The sequence below is a fragment of the Agelaius tricolor genome, unplaced genomic scaffold (genome assembly GCF_023055355.1).
Source record: "Agelaius tricolor isolate 1412-34295 unplaced genomic scaffold, bAgeTri1.0.p SCAF_44, whole genome shotgun sequence".
In the NCBI taxonomy this organism is placed as follows: Eukaryota; Metazoa; Chordata; class Aves; order Passeriformes; family Icteridae; genus Agelaius; species Agelaius tricolor.
Window position 1 is genome coordinate 1,525,671 of NW_027269304.1, and position 15,361 is coordinate 1,541,031.

Consider the following 15,361-nt stretch of genomic DNA (forward strand, 5'->3'; position numbering starts at 1 on the left):
GGGAAAGGACATCATCTGCAAGATTTGCTGCTGCCTCTCTCCCAAATTCAGCCTCCTGCTCCCGGCTGCGCTGACAGAGCGCGTTACCCTCCTGCTGCTTTTCATGGGTTAACTCCAAATTCCTGCCAGCTTGTACATCAAGAGACAGATAGGCATGATGAAACCCTGAAATTTAAAGATTTTTTACTATACCTGTGCAAGGGGGAGCTCATCTCCTGAAAGAAAAGGCCATTTTTTTTGGTAGGATTCACAGCAGAAAAACTGGGAGTTGGATCATGAATTTATGATCTATATTTATGTTCCAAGGTTTGATAGATATTTCTGCTTTAAAATAAAGCCTTACAAAGAAATGAAATTGAAGCACAGGAATATGTATTTCCAAGCAACGCCAGAAGAAGCCACTTTAAATGGATGAAAATGTATCATGTCTTTTACTACAATTACTTTTTTTGTGTGTCTGTTTTCTCCCAGCTGTAGCATTATGTGTTTGCTAAAGCAGAGCGGTGTACGTAGTTTAAGCCAGGATTTATTTCTTCAGATTAAACTCACATTTCGGTAGTTTTACGTCTTCCTGCATCTGGAAATGATATAAAGCCATTCTTAGTCTCCAATAACGGGAAAAAATGGCTCATTTTTGTAGCTTGCTTAATCCCACAGTATGGGGATGTGTGGCAGATAGCAGGTGAAGGCATTTAGCAATGTCTCAGCTCTTTGAGGGAAGCAGAGCTGAATTATCAGATGCCCAGGGACACAACAGGATGTTCACACAGACAGACAGCACTGCAGAAATGCTGTGAGTGTGTGCCTTCAGTGTGTTGTGGTAACCACACTCCCTTACCCATTGTCAGCACCAAAAGTATCTAAAATCACCTGCTGCAACCCAAAAATTCTGAGCGAATTAGCTTTTCCTGGAGGACATGTAACAGAGGAAAAAAAAGAAAATCAGATTTAGCAAACAGTGGCATTTGAACATTCAAACACATTAAAAATGAAACCTGTAAAAGGGCTTGTGCCAGGAGATACCACCAAGATCTGAACACCACAGTGCTGTGCAGAAAGGAGATAAAGTGGAGAAATGTTTATTCATGCATGAAGGGACTATGATGGCTCAGCCTTCTGACACATTATTTTCAGGGCCAGTTTCTAATCCCAGAAGAACTACAGAACTGCAAGCTGAAGAAGACTTCCTGCTCAGCAGGTATATATAGATATATATTTCTTTTATTTTCTTTCTTCTTTTTTTTTTTTTTTTTTTTTTTTTTTTTTTTTTTTTTTTTTTTTTTTGGGTCACAAGAATAGCAGATAGGTCTAAAATCAAGAAACTGTCCCTTGGAGGACACGCTGCTAAACAGTGCAGCATAGGTAGGTTTCTGCTGATTCCTGTTTTCTTACTTTAAAAATTGCTGTTAGCAGCTAGCTTAATTGAACAAAATGCACTCTTACTAATTTTGCCTGCTGTCCTCTCAATCTGTTTAACATCTCAGCAGGACTAATATCTTCTATATCTGTACAGAAACTGGAACCAGTATTGCTATGGACTGGAAAGTGGCTACTGTGAAGGACATTAGTGTGAAAATAAAAACTTTATTTCAAGGAGGAATTAAATTATGGAAGTTTGGCTATATGTCCATTTAATTTTCTCTATCAGCTATCTATGAGAAATTGACTTTTTTGCCTCCATTTATGGCTGTGGCTGACTTTCTAAGGTGTCTTTTACATTGGATTCAAATTGTACATTTAATGTGATGATGTGCAGAGGTGTAGCCCAAACGTGCAACCTGAGAACTGAAAATTAGGGGTGAGAAAGCACATTCTGCTGATGTATAAAACAGAGAGGACACAGATCTTTTTAGATTTTTGAAACTGCAGCATTTAGGATGTGCAATGAACTTTCTGGATGACCCTGCATAAATATATGTTTTTATCTCTTCTACAGATATGGGGTATCACTGCACCACTGATTTATATGAATGTGTAAAGTATATAGAGCGTATAAAAATATATAAAGCATACACAGTCTGAAGGATAAAATCTCCCATACTGGCTATCTGCTAAAAATATTTTGAGAGGAAGTACAAAAGGCCAAACCCCCAATTACAACAGTTTTCATCCTTTTTGGTTTTCATTTTCATACTTTTTGGTTTTACTGCTGCTTTCAGCTGGAACTCTGCTGAATTAATACCATTTCATCAGTCTGGTTTGGACCTGGAACTCATTCCTAAGCCTAGATTCAGTTGTCTTGACTCAGTCATTTATTTAGAGGTGATGAGAAGAGAAGGCTGGTGCTGCTGCTCTGGTGTCCAGGAGTAACAGCTGGCATTTCCTCCTCTTGAAGGGGTTGCCAGGGACAGAAATACACAGAGCAGAAGACTCAAAAATCTGCCTGAGCAGCTGTCACTGCGATGAGCAGGGTGCAGATACCCAAAACATCCCCTTGGTTTGCCAAAATCCTCCGTGGTTTTGGCACCTCTTCGCTGTAAAACTGGATGGTGGCAGTGACAGCAGCGTCAGGCACCTCTGCAGCCAAGCAGGAAGAGGCAAATTCCTTTTATTTTGGATATCCTGAGGTGCTGCAGGCACCACCGTGCCTCAGTGGCTGGGCTGTTCTTTAATTTAATTTAGTCCCACTGTCAAACCAATATGGAGCAACCAGATTTTCACAGCAGGGTGGCAAGAAAGAGACACGTTAAGGTTCCCAGCTCCAGGAGGAGACGCTCAAAAGAGAGGTTTAGGAAAAGAGGAGAGGAAAAGAAAAGAAAATCTGAATGCTGCACAGCTGTTTCTGCATAAAATAAATTGCTGTTTGGAAATGTGCCACTCTAGAATCAAGCACCTGGGTTTTTTTTTCGTTGAGTTGGTTTCTTCCCTCCTGTTTCTAAATTTACGTTGGTGCAGCTTTCATAAAAGAAGTTTTCTGCAAAATCATGACACCAAAGTTTTGTCATTATCCTTAATGGGGGTAATATTTCTTAAGTGAATTGCAGACAACTCACTCTATTTGCAGACCTCATTTTAGAGTGGGAAGAAATTGCCTCTGCCTTGTTCTCTGCTGAAATGGAAGGGACAATCTAATCTGGTTGTTTCATAACAGACCAATCATTCCAATGTCCTGATGGCAATGCATGGCCCAGATGGACTCCTCTGCTATTGGATGTGGGCAAAAGATCAATTATCTTTTATTTTTGAAGTGCCGGTCGTTAGCCAGGAGTTAATATTGAAACCTCATTGACAAGGGGTGAGAAAGCTCTGCAGCTTTTCCTTTTATTGGCTCCTCTGTAAAATGGTTTATGATGGGTATACAGATGGAAAATAAACTTCTAGGATACATTATTTTGAAAATACAAGTTTTAAGACAAAGTACAGTTTGTAAATATTAGGCCCCCCAAGCACAATGGGACACAAAACCAAATGTAAAGCACATCCATAAAAATAAGCATCCAGAAGAAAAAAAAATAAAACAACAAAAACTGAAGGTGTTGCTTTGTTTGTATATAACTATTTAAAATAAGTATGTAAAGAGGCACTAATTTTAGCAAATAACTATATAAAGTTATATTCTTTGCCCTGTGTTTTTCTGGAGCCCAGAAGGGACAAAAGCACCACAATCACCATGAAAAAGTGAAATATTCCCTGAAGAAATGCAAAAAAAGAAATAAAAATGTGATCATGGGTGCTGTGAGAGGAGCTATCCAGTATTCCTGGGCTGGCACCTTTCTCTGGGCAATGCACAGCAAGAGTAAAAGGAAATTAGCAAAATATAATGATGTGTAAGGAACAGGGTGGGGAAAACAACAGAAAACGTAATGACTCAATATAAATCAGTGACTTTCCAGCATCTGGGATAACATTTTGTATTTTCCAGGTCTGAAAATGCACAGCACAAGAGCGTAAGCCTTGCAGAGGAAGGTGATATTAGAGTGACTTGATACACAAAACTCTCCCCTGAAGAAAGATTGAGAACACATGGCTGGTTTATTTTAAAGAGAAACACAAGAAGAGACACAATAAAAGTACATTCCAGTAATTTGCACAAGAACTACAGGACAGAAGATCAAGCACAGTCACACCAGCTGTCATCACTTTTTCAGTTTTCCATTTCAGGGAGACAGCATCACTGAAAACTGACAAAACAAACAGGTTCTTTTTTTTTTTTAAATTTATTTTTTCAAGCGAAAACTTACCTTAAAGACCAGTAAGTTTTGATATTTTAACAGGAAGATACTTTTTTCGTACAAAAGTGTGAAGGTAGTCTTTGGACCCAGCGGGGAGCAAGGCTTGGAGGAGGAAAAAAAGCACAAACTGCCCTAAAATGGTCAAAATGGCAAAGCCACAGAGGCGTACCACCAGAGGCAACCAGAAATACCAGGATGAATCAAAACCTGATGAATGACAAACAAGCCACGTATCACTGGTTTTAATATTGATATTAATTTTGCTGTTATTACGTGCAAGTGTGCTATGGTATTTTTAATTCTGTTATGATTTTTATTTTAGTTCTTCAGGTGAAAATTTAGGGGCGATTTTATGCAAGCTATCTGTGCTGCAGTTTCTGAAAAACCTTTCCAATGTGTCTCTTTTGAGGCTTTTCAGAATTTGTAAAATGTTTTATGGAACTTGAGCAGAACTGGTGTGCAAAACTGAGATGTGCTATTATCCTATTAGGATTTTTGTAAACAAAGAAAGTGTGGGAAAATGTATACCTTTTCATCTGATTTCTAAAGCTTTAGCAGGTGTAGCTTGTTTTTAAAAGAATCCTGCCTAAAATATTCAAAATTCAGAGACTTTCAATGAAATGAGTGATATATAACCCAAGAGAGATCCTCCATTTTTCTCAATAATGCACACATGATCCATTAGTGTAATGAAAATTAAGCTTTTCTGACATCCAGATTCTAATTCTTATTCTCTGCTTTCCCTTATCTGAGACATTTTCAGTTTGCAATTCATTAAAAATGTCACAACAAATTGCTGTGCTGAAATACAAGAACAATCATTAAAAACAAATTTATCCTCAAAAGAGGCAGGTCCATAATTTGAGGACACAATTTTTTTAAATGCACACTTTGAAGATTAGGAGTAGTTTTATTGTTACTATATATGAGAATAAAATATTTTTGTGGTTTTTTTTTCTCAACATTTCTAATGATGTTACCAGATTTCAATAAAAATTTAATTTTCAACTCCTTGGTATAATGAATCTTGCATAAAATCTGTTTATATAAACCAGACTACCGTGAAGAAATGAAGTGCTTGCTGTTAGTTGCTCATAAAGGATCAATTCCAGGCCATGGGCCTACTTGGAATTGTGTCCCTGACTTTCTCAAAACCTGCCCATTGTACAACACACTCTTCTTCCCTGCTGTTCTCATCTTAATTTAATTTTTTAATCCTATTGGTTTTCCTTTGGAAAAATTTACCCTTTTTTTTTTTCAACTAGAATAGAAAAATATGGTTGACTGCACTACCTGATGGCTGTTGCTCTATTCCCAAGACAAAATTCTCTCCAAGTTTATTTGACCAACTAAGACATGAGAATTCAAAAAAAAAAAAAAATTATTTTTCTTTAGTTTCTATGGTCTTAGAATCAGTTCCATTCTCTCCCTCTTCATAGCTCTTGTTTTTCAGTTCAGCATTAAAGTAAATCTTACTCCAGACAACTCAAATTTTATATTGATATGAGTGGCATATGCCAAGAAAGAAAGAGTCCTAAAGACAGGGAATTAGTAAACAGAGGGGAAACACACCAAGGAGTACAAGATATAGGAGTCTGATTAACGGAGAACAAAGAATTTAACATGGAAATATTGATTCAGAATATAAGACAAATGAAATTATTGTGCTGTAAATTTCATGATAGTCGCTAAAAAAGTTCTATTAAATGGTTTAAAGAAATTAGGAATCCTTTAAGGACAATAAAATAGAAAAATAAAGAAAAGGAAGAAAAATAAATGAGATTTTTTTTCTTTACTGTTTTATTAAATGTGCACAAAAATCTTTAAAAGAGTGAGTTCTGGGTTTAGTTTTCACTTTTCTTTTATTCTTTTGCATTGTTTTTACTCTTTTGCATTGCTTTTTCCACACAGCTGAAGGAGAATACCTCTGACTGTGTATCAGGAAAAAGCAGGGGGGAGTCCTTGTAAAACCTACTAATATTAATTATTCAGCATGTGGTCATATTTATTGCAATCATTACCTCCTGTGTTTACAGCCCACGCAGTAACTCCTGATGCTCTTTCTGAAACCAAAGAAACCAGAAATAATCTGTCTGGATTTCTGTCATCTTGAACCAGGTTATGTAATTTCCTTCGAATATTGCAAAGTTATTGATTATTTCACTCCACTTAAATACGGGATTATCATAAAGGCATTAATTTTGTCATTTGGAAATACAAAAAACTGTAGGTAAAATTCATGTTTTAGTCAACTACTTGATATTCAGGCTACTAGGGTGGACAATTTAACTAGAATATGATACTTTATTGGCAGAAACTGAGGATATTACCATCTTAGCATTCTTCCTGCCTCCCACAAGATGATTACAGGTCACAGCTTTATTTGCACTAGTGGTGATTTGAATTCTAAATCTTTTATATTTGGCTGAAAAGGGGCATCATGGAATAGATTGCATATACGAAAATTTGAACTCAATTTCTCTTTGGTCTCCCCTACTAAATTGTTTGGGTCCTCATTGAACGAGTGATTTGCTTTTTATTCCGCACACATTTTGGTTTTGCATCTTCCTGGCAAAAGAAAGATGGAAAGATGGTGTTTTGTGCAGTCTAAGATGAGGAGCTGTGGCATGACTGTCACACCACTTACTACGCAGAGTAAGCAGGGGAGTAAGTTCATTAGGTCATGAGTTGTTGCTGCTCAGCGTTTGGAGGGATAAAATACACTTTCTCCCACACTGTGGGATCGCTCTCCACCGAAATAATCTCATCAGTATGCAGATTATATGCAGATTATCCACACTGTGTTGTCAAGATCCTTGATTGCTTCTTGCTATTGCCGATAAAAATGATTTTTCAGAAACTGAAGAACTGAAGGGGAAACAAGTTGATTTTTCCCCCTCCTTTTTTTGTTTTCTAATTTTTTTTTTCCCCTTAACACATTTTCTGCACCTGTAGAATCTCTGCCAACTTTGTTATTTTTGAGCATGCTTCATCCACTTTTCTTTAACTGTTTATTTTTTTCTTTAAAACAACAGACCTAAAAATCTCTGCATTTTGGAATGTTTCTTCTGTACTGAAACTTTAACTATTGATTTATAAGGTGCACCCACATTAACCCTTACACAAAAAAAGAGGGTGAGAGCCTCTGACCTTTAATTTAGTGGTTAAGAATACAGAGTTTCTCTGCTACCAGGCGCTTTCCCTTCTTTATCCCCAAAATATTTTCAGGAATACTTTGAAAGGAATATTTAAGTGTGCTTATGAAAACTTGCCATTCCAGGGAAAGTCTAAAGGAAGTGGCAGAGCTCCTCTGGGATGTTTCTTTATTAAAAATGAATGGGGTTCTTTTATAATAATAATAATAATAATAATAATAATAATAATAATAATAATAATAATAATAATAATATTATTATTACTATTGCCAAAAATGTGCTTACTCTGAAGAGCCTCTCATTTTCACAGGGATGAAAGCAACTTGAAACTTGTCACCAAGAGCCAGTCCTTTCCCAGGCGGAAAAAGGACATTTTTATGGAGCCCACCATAAATTTTGACACAGAAAAGGGATATCTTTGGTTGGGAGCTACTTAAAAACACGGAGCAGGAAAAAAATACAAGTAATTGACAAATAGTTGACAGATTAGTGCAATTTTAACTCCTGAGTGAGAGACGCAAAGGCCACACCACCCCAGCAGCTGAAAACCCTCAAGGTTTTCACCTCCTGCCCCCAAATTTTTCCAGACTTTTTGCCATGTCATAGGCAGAGAATTTATTTCCTTATATCCATGGTTCAACTGACCATCCTTAAGGCACAGCCACTTGCATTTTAAGAAGAAAAGTGGGTGGGTTTTTAAAAAAATATTCAAGTGGTCAACTCTGATACCAGCCATAGCCACCAAGAGGAATAGAGAGGGTCAGTTCTGTATGGGCAGGGCTTGTAAAAAAAACAGATTTAAACCTTCAGGATTATGTTGTATGCCTTTGTTGGTTCTAGTAAATTTGGATTTTTCACTACAGAATCCTCCCTCTAAACTTGGTGTCCTGCACCATTTGTTTTAACAGTGTTTATTTTTGAATGGGGAAAAAAAAAAAATGAAGAAAAATTAATTTGAAAAAGGGATCAATGAAACCACTGCTTGTTTTTTTTTTTTTTCTAAAGAGCTTTCTCCTAGAACAGAAGGAACATTCTGAAATACAGAGATTTTTTAGGTCTTTTATTTTAAAGAAAAAAAAAAACCAAACAGTTAAAGAAAAGTGGATGACACATGCTCAAAAGTAATGAAGTTTGCAGAGATGTTTCAGCAGGTGCCCTGCTGATAAGCTGCAGCTTAAAGTCTTAAAAGGTCATTAGCAATTCATACAAAGACCTATATCTGTGCTGCCTGTACTTTAAAAGGTTGTGTGCAACAAGGCAGAAAAATAAATTATTTCAATCTTCTAAATATTGTTTCTGATAAAACCTTCCGAGACAAAGGAAAAAAAAGTTAATTTAGTGCCTGCAGCACCCGGAATGTTCTGTGTCTGCAATTATTTGTGTATTTTACATGGCCATGTGACAGGCTACTTTTAATACAGAGGATCATCAACAACTGCTTTTCTATGGTGGAGGAAACACCTATAGAAAAAAAGCAGGCAATTTGAATTTCTAATGAAAATGTCTGCAGAGATAGGTTCTGGTATTCTGTTGAGCACGAGCGTGCTTCAAGGATAATTTGGAATAATACAGGCTTTTGTTTAGATAGTCAATGCGTGTAAGAGTCACAAACATCTTACGCAACGCAGGCAAATTATTTGGACATCCTGAACTAGAGGTAGCGCAAAATTAGGGAGAGAAAGGCAGGAATGGAGCCTGAAAATGTGGAAAAGCTGGTCCCATTCCCAGCATGAAACCACCCAGCTTCCAAACGGGGCTTATTGATGCCCTGGCACCTGAGCTCTGATGTGCCATTTTGGCAGCAGAATGGAAAACAAGCTCCTTCCCACCAGAAACATTGCTTTTGTTGGTGGTATCTGAGAGTGGCAGCCATGAAAAGCTTTTGTGCTGGCTCTCCACACCATAATTTGCCATTAAGAAATGAAATTTTGAGTAGACAGCCAGGCTTTGTCAAGCTGATCAGGCAGTGGGCGGAACATTTCCTGTTAGATGGCATAAATTATTGAAATGTTGCCTGGATTAAAATTAAAAAAAAAAAAAAATTCTTAGTCGCACACTAGTGAGTTTTAAAGAATGAAAATTTGCATCCTTGGCAAAAATGCTTGTCATATTTCATTTAATATGATAATGTGGCTTCATTACTTTTTAATTGAATCACACTTTGCTAAATACTTGACAGCTAAGACTCCTAATTTGATAGGGAGCCATTTCACAATGCAAGAAGTCATAAGTTATCAACTAATTGGAGGAGCTTTCTGAATGCCAAGCATCATATAAATGAAACTCCTAGCCTATTTAACCTGCTCCTCTAATGTAATTTTGTGAACTATGTCCAGAGAGTTTAGTAGAGTATGCTGCATTACTGCAGTGATATGGAAAGTAAGATTTCTCCAGTGAGAATTCTTATTCATTTTACTCCTGCCTTTAGTGTTAGTTACACTAGCCTTGAAAAATCATTAAAAATCCACTGTTCCACACAACTTTAAAACTGTATTTGGTGTTTCATTCAGTGGAGCTTCTTTTAATACACAGGAAGTTATTGTTTAAAACTTGAAAGAGCGTGAACCCAACAACTTTGGTATTTTGGTGGCATTAAACTTGCCACTTGGATTTCTTTCTTTGTCTCTCCCCTTCAATCTGGGCCAGCAAATTATTGTGTTACATCTCTCTGTCCTTTTCCCCAAGTCTGCCTTTCAGCTAAGAGCTCTCCATCTGATTTAACAGTAAAGTAACAAAGTCATTCTTTGAAGTGTAGCTTTTCTTCCAGCTGCAGTTTTAATCCAATTATTCATATTTGTGACTACACATTAGGCAAGCGTGTCCTTGAGTTGTAGTTTATTAATATAACTAGTATAATGCTGTTTACATTATGTAATATTTCCTCTCCAAGTTGGACCCTAATTAATATTAAGGTCTTCCTTTTTAATGGTATTTACTTGAGTGGTCTGGCTTTTTCCTAAAATGTTAAGTATTTGGTTGTTTGCAGCAGTTCAGGAAAGAATTTAATAGCTTCAGTGCTCATTCATTACATTAAATTTAAAAGAAAAAAATCTGCTATGGCTATTAAAGCAGTAAACCCCTGATTGTTCATCTGTGAAAGACAGTTCCAGTCCCATTGCCTTTAATTAGAGTGGATCATTTTCTTCACCTTAAAAAGTCAAAGTCCAATGTACCCCCAGGACATTTTGCTTCATGAAATTAGCAGGCAATCACAGGACAGCAGCACCTGAACTTGTGGTCTAAGCTTTCTCTGTAAAGAGTCAAGATTTCAGATTGATTCAAGCCTTGATTTCCATGGCTAAATGTGACAAAAGTAACAATTTTATCACTCTTTCTACCTAAAAGCTCAATACCTTTTCCCATCTCCTCCATCCTCCAGGTTTTGGCCACATTTCCTCATGAGTTCTGTTCTTTGAATGCCTCTGGATATGAAGGGAAAACGTAAAGATTTGTACCCCTGTTACTCCATTATGGTCCCCTCTTTAGTCTCAGCAAGGACAGCATGGGTAAGTTGAATTTAAAAGGAGCTGAAGCTCCACATTGTAAACATATAGATAATTTATGAAAACATAATAAAGTCATTACCCACCCATCATCAGCAGTCACAAAGTGTTTGGCACCAAGTATTTTGTCTCAAGTTAGATGTAGGTCTAAAGTTTGTCCTTCTCCTTGTTCCTGTGACAAAGCAATACAATAGAGTAATGAGATTACTTGCTCTTCCATAAATAATAATGGGAACAAATTTGCTTTTATAAATGCTCTAAATTTCTCTGGCTCCAGAATACTCAACATCAAAGGTTAAAGATAACTCTTAAATTGAATTTTCACTTTGCAATGAAATATAAAAAGATTTTGTACTTGGAAGAGATTCAATGCAGTCCTTAACTGTAAAAGGTTAAGCTATGCAGAAAGGCAACATTTCCTGGTAGCTTTCTTTGGCATGAATTTGTGGAGAAAGAAAATCCAGAAACCACCACAAAACTCTTCTCCACAGCAGAATTTCTTTACTGAGATCTTTATAGATGTGTGTGAGATATTTGGGAATATAAGAACCTGTTACTTCTACCAGGCAAGACTTGTGGTGACACATGAAGCACAGATATTTCCTTTAAATGATGAAAATGCCTTGAAGAACAAACCCCAGAGGAGTGCAAACCCACTCCCATCAAATATTCTGTCTATCTTTACACTGCCACATGAAACCATACCTGGGGTGCTGAACATATATTAACATCAGACCTTAAAAGAAAATATATAAGTTTTCTAATATGTATTTACAGAGGGCTGAAAGTTTTCTTGTCTAAATGAAAGGTGTTGAAAGCTGAAATCACACTGTTTGTGATGAAAGCTGATGCATCGGATTAAAGACCAAAAAGCCCCTGCTACAATATCATGAATTTTTAGTAATTTATTTATTATATAGTCTGAAGTAATCTGATACTGGTTAATGTTTGAACTTGGTAAAGAGATACTTCATTTTCCAAGGTTTCTCCTAAAACCTGTTTCTCATTTTGCTGATTGTATTCCTCCTTCCAGCAGACTTTTTTGGGCTTTTAAAAAATAAGACTTCACAACAAAAAATAATTGCCTACCATGCCAATGTTCAGCATTTCAGGAGTCAGTCTGTATGCTAATATTTTGGAATTTCATCTATTTTAGCTGAACTGGGAAGAACAAGCTGCAATCTTGTGCTGGATTTCAGAGTATCCACCACACAACTTGTTAAGTGTGACACCATTTCCTTTTAGGAACTGCCTCGTGTGTGACCATCCTGATCCTCAAATACTAAAGACCAACAGTAAATCAAGAAAATTTAAATTTTATTTTCTTTTTTGATGCATGATATTGGCCTGTGGATGGCAATCAATCGTTTCATTAAAGGCGTAAAAACATGGCATGCATCTACATGAATTGACTCAAATTATTTTGGAGCACTGCTCTATGAAGGGAACTGGGAGTATGAGTTTTTTTGGCTGCTGTTTTGTTTGTTTGTTTGGTTTGGTTTTGTTTTTACTCACCTATATTTAATTTTTAACTTAAATTGGGTCCTTTCCTTTCCTTTTTCCTTTTCTTTTTCCTTCCCTTCTTCCTTTCCTTTTTCCTTTTCTTTTTCCTGTCCTTCTTCCTCTCCTTTTTCCTTTTCTTTTTCCTTTCCTTCTTCCTCTCCTTTTTCCTTTTTTTTCTTTTTTCTTTTTTCTTTTTCTTTGAAAAGAAAGAAATTGTCTTGTAACTTCATTGATATTTTCTGTTAGACAAGGAGATATTTACAGGAGACATCATCTTAGAGATATAACCTAGGTGGCACAAATTTCAGTAGCAATTTTTGAATTTCTATGGGTGACTGGTGGATCAATACACAATTCACTGTAAGCAGTGTGTGCAATTGTTACTATCTTTAAAAGATCATGCCTTTTAAATAGACATAGATTTTTTTATTTTTGGAAAATATTATGCTCTAGATGTTAATATTTTTTTTAGTTTTTATTTCTTTTTAGAGTTGAAATATGTGGCACACATAAGTTTTAAATAGGCAGGTGTTTAAACCAGCTGGATATGCATCTGACTGTTAAAAAAATATATGTTAACTGGAATTATGAATAATTGTGTGCTAATACTTAATCTACTTCCCAAAATTTCCCAAAGTTGCTTTTGTGGCAAACTTCTCAGTTCCTTTCAATTCTGATCCTGATTTTTTTACCAATAACGGTGTAGAAAAGAGATAACAGCAATGCTGGGGATCTTAGGGGGCTTTTCCGACCCGAATGGTTCTGTGAGTCTGTGACCTTGTGCTCCTAACCATGAAGGAGGAACTTCTAAACAAAACTGAACTGTTGTAACCCTCATCCCACAACATAAAAATGACTCTGAAGGCAAAAGACTAAATATGACATTTTCCCACTGTATGTGCAACTACAGAGATGCACGAAATCAGCCAAAACCAATCTTGTTTATGATGAGCTCCTAAATTAATGAGAGACAAATGTACAGCAAATCCATAAGTTAATGAGTGACAAGAGTAATCCCTATGCATATATACACGTTAATATTTGGACATGCATGGAATATTTGGGTGGGTTTATGCTATGGTGAATCTTTGTGGTACTCAGCCTTGCTGGAAAACAGCTGATCCTCCTCAGTTTTTAATATTTAATACCATGGAGGAACTTATATGATTTTATAATTTTTCTATGATTTCAAGGAACTTGAAAGCCATGGAAAATTTTCTTTCAAACTATGCCAGCTCCTCCACATGTGTACCTTAAATAATCCCCACTTAATGATTTCTTTGGAAGGTGCCTGTAGCTATTCAATATTTACCTGTTTTTCCTGCCAGGTTTAAGTGTTGTTGAGACCTCAACCTCTGCTGTTGTTAATTATTGAAACAAATGGATTAAATGAAGCTGGCAACTGTGATTAGCACATTAATGCTCATGTTTGCACGAGAATTCAGAATTTGCAGTAACTATAACTTAGTTAAATGTTCAATGAATAGCATGTTAATTACATCACATACTTCTTCTGTGCTGTAAAACTTGAATGCTCATGCAGAGCATTTGAAAGACAAATCTCAGTGCTCTCAAATTATTTTATTTCCTACTGTGTTAAGTTTTTTCCCCCTATCTTTGTGCACTTTCATTCCCTCTTTCAGTAAAAGGAGTTTATTCATTTCCTACTGATACTTATGAGGTTTGGGGATTACTACCCTATTTTATTTTTGGTCAATTTTATTTTGGGGCAGTTATGGGGAGAAGTTGGAAAATGAGAGATGGCAAAACAACATTTTGTTACGCAGTGACAGGTGATTGAGATACACGACAAAACTTAGCTTTTAGGTAGGGAATAATAATGCTAAAAATGGAGAAAAAAAAAAGGTAGTCTGAAATACAAATTATTTCTCATTCCTAAATATTTTAAGCATTCCCCTCAGACTTGTCTCTTGGCCATTCACAGTATCGTGCAGCTTTAGCATTGCCTGCCTTTCTTGGTAAACAGGAAGAAATAGTGAAGGACCATTAGGAAAGATTTGTGTGACAAGAAGCAGACACTTTAACAAGTGTATTACCCAGCCTTGATCCTCCCCCCCTCCCCTTGCAACATTTCAGCTCTGGGTCCAGGAAAGCCATAAAAAAACGTTCAAGAGGTTCTTATCTTGACCGAATTAATTTTCTCGACACGACACAAAATGTAATCAACTTTAATACATAACTTGAAAGGTTAGCTTGAAGGATTAGAGCAGTTTGATTGTGAAGTGTGCCCAGAAATCTTGATCTGAGAGGGGATGATGAATTCCTTCAAATTATTACTGGAGCAATAAAAAGCACAAGGTTGAAATGTTTGAAAATTAGGTGTGCTCACATAATTTCCAACTCATTGGTTTCCCATCTAGACAGGGAGAAAATGGCCTGGGGAATTCTTTGAGGATGTGAATCATGAAAAAAACCTTCATCTAAAGGCTGCTATGGGTGCAGCTCACTGAAAAAAATTAGTTATTGAAGTCCCCTGAGGAAATTCAAAGGCCGCCGTGGTGCTGCAGGAAATGCCTTTGGATGGTAGGAAAAGTTCACCCAAGCAGATGAATTCCCAAAAAACTGAACTTTTCACTCAGAATATTGTGGAGGTTTTGGTGCTGTGGTGCAGGACCATGCAGGACTCTCTGGGACATGCTCAACAGCAGAGCATCCCTCTGAGTGTAGAGCAAGAAGGTGGGGAAAGTTTACCCAGCCAAAATGAGAAGCAATTCTCTTTTTGTCTCTCTGCAAAACGTTGATCTCTTTCAACTACAAGAAGGAAAACAAATGCCTCATTAACCAAATCCTCTCTTTTCAACATTTTATTGCTATTTGACTCGATCCAAACCCAGAACTGCCTAAGTCTAAATATAAAGATGTTGAAAAGGATGCTGAGGAATATTGGCTAAAACCCACTCCTATGTGTGATTTAATCTTCTGGGGAAAACTGATTTGTTTCCAAACATCTAATTATGATTTCTTAAAACCTCAAAAGTGAAAGGTAAATTTAAATGAGAATGTATTA